Raw genomic sequence first — 6000 nt, 5'->3', positions numbered from 1 at the left:
GCTGGCACCTTACACAGTGCGTTCTGCATACTGGTGCCATCTACGATGGGGAATTCCCGTTTCATGGTGAATCCCTTAAACGCCATGTTATGTAGGGTTACCACTTTTAATACAAAAAAATAAGGGACGCATACGTATTGATTCAAAACGGGACGCGCAATTTCATTCTCAAATACGGGACGATTCTGTATTTTAAAGGACTAATAATTTGATTCAAAACAATATGTTTTTATATTTTTAAATAATAGTTAATAGTTGATTAAAAATTATTATCACGTAATTGTTGTGTTTCGTGAATTATCTGTTATTTAACTTAAAATAAATTTCTAGAAAGTGTTATTTTCTATTTTAAGCAAAAACAAAAAATCGTCCCAGTTTGAGGAAAAATATTCTGGTAAATCTATTTAATTCTACTCTTGGATATTTTAAAATTAATTTACATTATGTAAAAGTGAAAATCGTACAGCTGATTACTATTGGATAAAATTGTTTATACCTTTTTTACTAATAAAGATTTATTAACAAAATTTTCACAAAATATTCTTCAAATCTCGTACTAAGAATATGTAAATAGATTTGCTAAATTGACACAAAAGCCATAAATAAATTAAATAATCAAAATGGTAAATCTACGGTTTTCATGTCAAAATGATAACCGTACATTTCAAAAAAACCTTTAAAATTGACCCCAAATGTTAAAATTTGTAAAAATTTGGATGCCATTTTCTCATCAAGTAATGATAAAAACACGATCAGATCTTTATCGAAAAGCAGTGCCGCACAAAATAAATTTTTAAATCAATTTTGGGGTTAAAGTCAATTTCTACAGGTTTTGGCAGGAGATTAGATAATTTGTAGTCTTTAGAAAAATGGCAGATAAAATTAATATTTGTAGCCATTTAAGCCACTTTGTAGTCACTTTGAGACCTAAAACATCCTTAAATATGAGATGTAAAAAATTTCAAAAAAGCTGAAACAAAATCTGCTGTAATTGATATTTTGGAATTTGGATTGCTTCATCAAAAAGTAGAGATTTTCACGAAAATGTTGATCCTAGTCTCATTTTGATACGACAATTTTCACGACCTCTAGGTACTATGACAATTAAAGTCGTTTCGGTTTATGACATGGAGGCGGCAGTTTTGCAGTTTTTAATGCATATAACCGCTCTAAGCATTACATTGCTGTACAACTTTAACTGTCATGAATTTTTACCATTTTTATTATTTAATTTATTTATGGCTTTTGCGTTCATTATTTAGCAAATCTTTTACACACATTCTTAATATAAGGTTTAAAGAATATTCTGTGAAAATTTTGTAACTAAATCTTTCTTACTAAAAAAGTTATTTCTTATTATGTATAGAAGCAGATGTGTTACGTAAGATTGATTATGACAATCTAATCAAAGAGTTTGCAATGGAAAAGAGTAGGAGAAAATTATTAAGATAAAAATAAAATGAAGCATACAAAAATAAATATTATTTTCCTTCTTACTGTAAGTATGTTTTGTTTAATTTCGAATTTTTGATAATAAAATAAAATTTTATTTTCTAGTTTGTTATTGTTTTAATATTTTGAATTACTAGTGTAAGGGGGAACCAAAATTACTTAGTGCTTAGGGCATCTAAGGGTCTTAATCCGGCCCTGTTGCCAGGTCTTATAGTGTACATCCAAAATATAACGGAGCAGCCCCAAATATATGTGGCCAGTTTTTTTGAACGGTAACCTCAGGCAGATGTCTTTCTTAGCTGGCTACCCTCTCTGATTAACCCTGAACTCTGGACCCTATTGATGTCTTCAATCTGCTCTGCAATCACTTAGCAGAGGTTTCAGCTTTTGTCAGGTTCTCCCAAACCTTGACCCATACATTGAGTAATATGTGCAAATAATGAGATATACTGGGGCCTGAAGAGTTAATTGAGGGGGGATCCAGAAGGGGATGTTTAAAGCCAAAAGGGCATTCAAAGGTTGACATCTTATTTGCTGAATGACAGAGAACATTCCTGGTACAGTCTGCTATGGGTGACCAAATTTTCAAATCAAACTGAAAAGTGTTTACTGAACACCAAAAATGAAATACAAGTATCCTCCAATTTCTTGGTAGATGTAACTTTTTAGGAGCTATAAAGTGAGCGTACCTAGAAAACTGATCTACAACAACTTAGACAGTGGTACACTTTTAAGAAGGAAAAGATCAGTAATAAAATCCTTTGAAATATCTCCCAGGGTACTACTTAGGGAAATTGGTTGTAAAAGGCCATGGGTAAACCTAGTTCTAATATAGAACTGCAACACACTTCACAAGCCTGAACATAGTCTATCACATTGCATAGTCCTTTCTACCAAAAATATCATTATATAAGTTTTATGGTTTGAGAGATCCCGAGATGTCCAAAAATGTTAGAAGTATGTGCCCACTCAAGAACCTCACCCTTAAATTCCCCAAAATCCCAGAAACATTATTTTGTGGTGAATGTTGGGGAAAATGTCACCACGCTAAAGAGTCTTATTTTTGTAACCAGATTATTGGAATTTATTACAAAACTTGCCCCTAAGCCTTCTCTGATAAAATTGTATTTTCAGGCTGTTCTAGAAATTCATCTGGATCATACTATGTTGATAAGGCATCTACTTTGCCATTATTATCCTCTAAATTGATATACAGTGATCCCTCGCTATATCGCGCTTCGCCTTTCGCGGCTTCACTCCATCGCGGATTTTATATGTAAGCATATTTAAATATATATCGCGGATTTTTCGCTGCTTCGCGGGTTTCTGCGGACAATAGGTCTTTTAATTTCTGGTACATGCTTCCTCAGTTGGTTTGCCCAGTTGATTTCATACAAGGGACGCTATTGGCAGATGGCTGAGAAGCTATCCAGCTTACTTTCTCTCTCTCTCTCTCTCTCTCTCTTGCGCTGACGTAGGGGGGTGTGAGCAGGGGGGCTGTGTGCAGCTGCTTCCTGAAGGACAGGCTGCACGGAGCTTCGCATACTTAAAAGCTCAAAGGGCACGTATTGATTTTTTTATCTGTCTCTCGCTATCTCTCTCTCTCTCTCTCTCTCTCTCTTCCTACTCCTGACAGAGGGGGTGTGAGCTGCCGCCTTCAACAGCTTTGTACCGGCGGTACTTCGCATACTTAAAAGCCAAAAAGCCGTATTGATTTTTTTTTTGACTGCTTGCTTTGCACTCCTTTGAAAAGGAAGATATGTTTGCATTCTTTTAATTGTGAGACAGAACTGCCATCTCTGTCTTGTCATGGAGCACAGTTTAAACTTTTGAAAAAGAGACAAATGTTTGTTTGCAGTGTTTGAATAACGTTCCTGTCTCTCTACAACCTCCTGTGTTTCTGCGCAAATCTGTGACCCAAGCATGACATTCTAAAAATAACCATATAAACATATGGTTTCTACTTCGCGGATTTTCCTATTTCGCGGGTGGCTCTGGAACGCAACCCCCGCGATGGAGGAGGGATTACTGTATAATTACAAAATCAAAACGGCTAAGAATAGAGTCCATCTAGTCTTTTGTCTGCTTTAATATAAAGTAGATTTTTGTGATTTAAGTATATTTTAAAAGGGAACTGGCCAGTTGTGACTTTCTTCTAGTTCCAACTTGAAATTGAATAATTTCCTATTACCTACATCTTAATTCTGCTCATTCGAAGCTGTAGTGAAAAACCTGGATATCAAAAAATTTGAGCTGAGATGAACACTTCTTTAAAAAAGTGAGATGAACTTTGAGCTTTGTACATCCATACAAATGTGAAATGTGTTTTATTTATTAGAGCAGTGATAGGGGAGATAAACAAATTTGTATTAAGTTTTCTGGTAGCTTCCAGTTTAATGTAGCAGTGATTTTGGATTTGTTCATAATGAGAAATTTCATTGCCTAAAAACAGTACAGACTTTTAATGAAACATGTATTTTTCATACTTAGCAAGTAAGTTATTTCTATATAATCCGCTCAAAACCTCCCTAATATAATGGTATGGAATTCAAATCATTCAAAAATATAAGTGTATTGTCAATATATAAAAGAAAAAAAAACTCCAAACAAAATATAGGGAAATATATAATTCACAAAATTCTGAATATACCGCTGAGGCTTTGGCAAGCCCATAGGGCATAACCCTATTTTTATGATGTGTCATGGCAGTATTAAATTTAGGTTTCCATTTATCTTCATTTCTTAGTCTATCAGTGCATGCTCCCAACCAATGGTTCATTCAGTCAGTTGGTTTGATAGAGATTATATTAGAAGAAGAGTATAATTTTTTTAAAAGTGATTTTATTTAGTTATCTATAGTTGATACAGGGTCACAACTCTCCATCCTTTTTTTCTACAAAATATAGTCTAATAAGCCTAGATTTGTGATTTTATTGTATACAATTGTCCATTGCCTTATTCTCTGGGTGAGATAGTAAATAGATATTTCCCTAGGGTAGAGGTGTGCCTGGATACAATTCTATTGAGTAATATTTCCTATCATGGAAGTACATTTGTTTTTTTTCAAGAATGACTTGATAGTCTTTGTTGTAAGAAAGCAGTACCAGAATTTAACAGCACAGAATGGAAGGAGGGAAAAATGAGCTTAGACAATTAGTTTTCCAGAAATCACACCATCTTTAGATTCCATTAGCTTTAAGGTTATATATACGATTATTAACCAAGGTAAGCTCAATATTAATTAAGGTTCTAGACTAGAGAAAACAAAGAGTGTACAGTAATCCCTCGCTATATCGCGCTTCGACTTTTGCGGGTTAACTCTATCGCGGATTTCATATGTAAGCATATTTAAATATATATCGTGGATTTTTTGCTGGTTCGCGGATTTCTGCGGACAATGGGTCTTTTAATTTCTGGTACATGCTTCCTCAGTTGGTTTGCCCAGTTGATTTCATACAAGGGACGCTATTGGCAGATGGCTGAGAAGCTACCCAACCAGAGCGCGTATTACGTATTAAATAAAGCTCCTCAAATATATTGTGAGCACGGGGGCTGTTTGCACCCCTAGAGGATACAGCCGCTCCTCAAAAAACACTGAAAGATTACCTTCACATTGCTGCCATCCTTGCTGGGCTTACATGTGGCTGCTTTGTCAAGCGATATGCTTCCCGCACGGTGCCTCGCATACTTAAAAGATCAAACAGCATGTATTGATTTTTGATTGTTTGCTTTTCTCTCTCTCTCTCTCTCTCTTGCTCTGACATTCTCTGCTCCTGACGGAGGGGGTGTGAGCAGGGGGGCTATTTGCACCCCTAGACGATACGGACGCTCGTCTAAAAATGCTGAAAGATTACCTTCACATTGCTCCCTTCCGTGCAGCTGCTTTGTCAAGCGACATGCTTCCCGCACGGTGCTTCGCATACTTAAAAGCTTGAACGGCACATATTGATTTTTGATTGTTTGTTTTTCTCTGTCTCTCTCACTCTCTCTGACATTCTCTGCTCCTGACGGAGGGGATATGAGCAGAGGGGCTGTTCGCACACTGGCCTAGAGGATACGGACGCTCCTCTAAAAAATGCTGAAAGACTACCTTCACATTGCTCTCTTCCTTACAGCTGCTTTGTCCGGCGGTGCTTCGCATACTTAAAAGCCAAACAGCCCTATTGATTTGTTTGCTTTTCTCTATCTCTCTGACATCTGCTCCTGACGCGCACTCCTTTGAAGAGGAAGATATGTTTGCATTCTTTTAATTGTGAGACGGAACTGTCATCTCTGTCTTGTCATGGAGCACAGTTTAAACTTTTGAAAAAGAGACAAATGTTTGTTTGCACTGTTTGAATAACATTCCTGTCTCTCTACAACCTCCTGTGTTTCTGTGCAAATCTGTGACCCAAGCATGACAATATAAAAATAACCATATAAACATATGGTTTCTACTTCGCAGATTTTCACCTTTCGCGGGGGGTTCTGGAACGCAACCCCCGCAATCGAGGAGGGATTACTGTAATTGTTTCATGATACAAGACATATTTTTAAAATACTAGAAAC

Source organism: Erpetoichthys calabaricus, chromosome 6 (genome assembly GCF_900747795.2).
Source record: "Erpetoichthys calabaricus chromosome 6, fErpCal1.3, whole genome shotgun sequence".
In the NCBI taxonomy this organism is placed as follows: domain Eukaryota; kingdom Metazoa; phylum Chordata; class Cladistia; order Polypteriformes; family Polypteridae; genus Erpetoichthys; species Erpetoichthys calabaricus.
The sequence above is the reverse complement of the archived record's forward strand: the minus strand, read 5'-3'. Positions refer to the sequence as shown.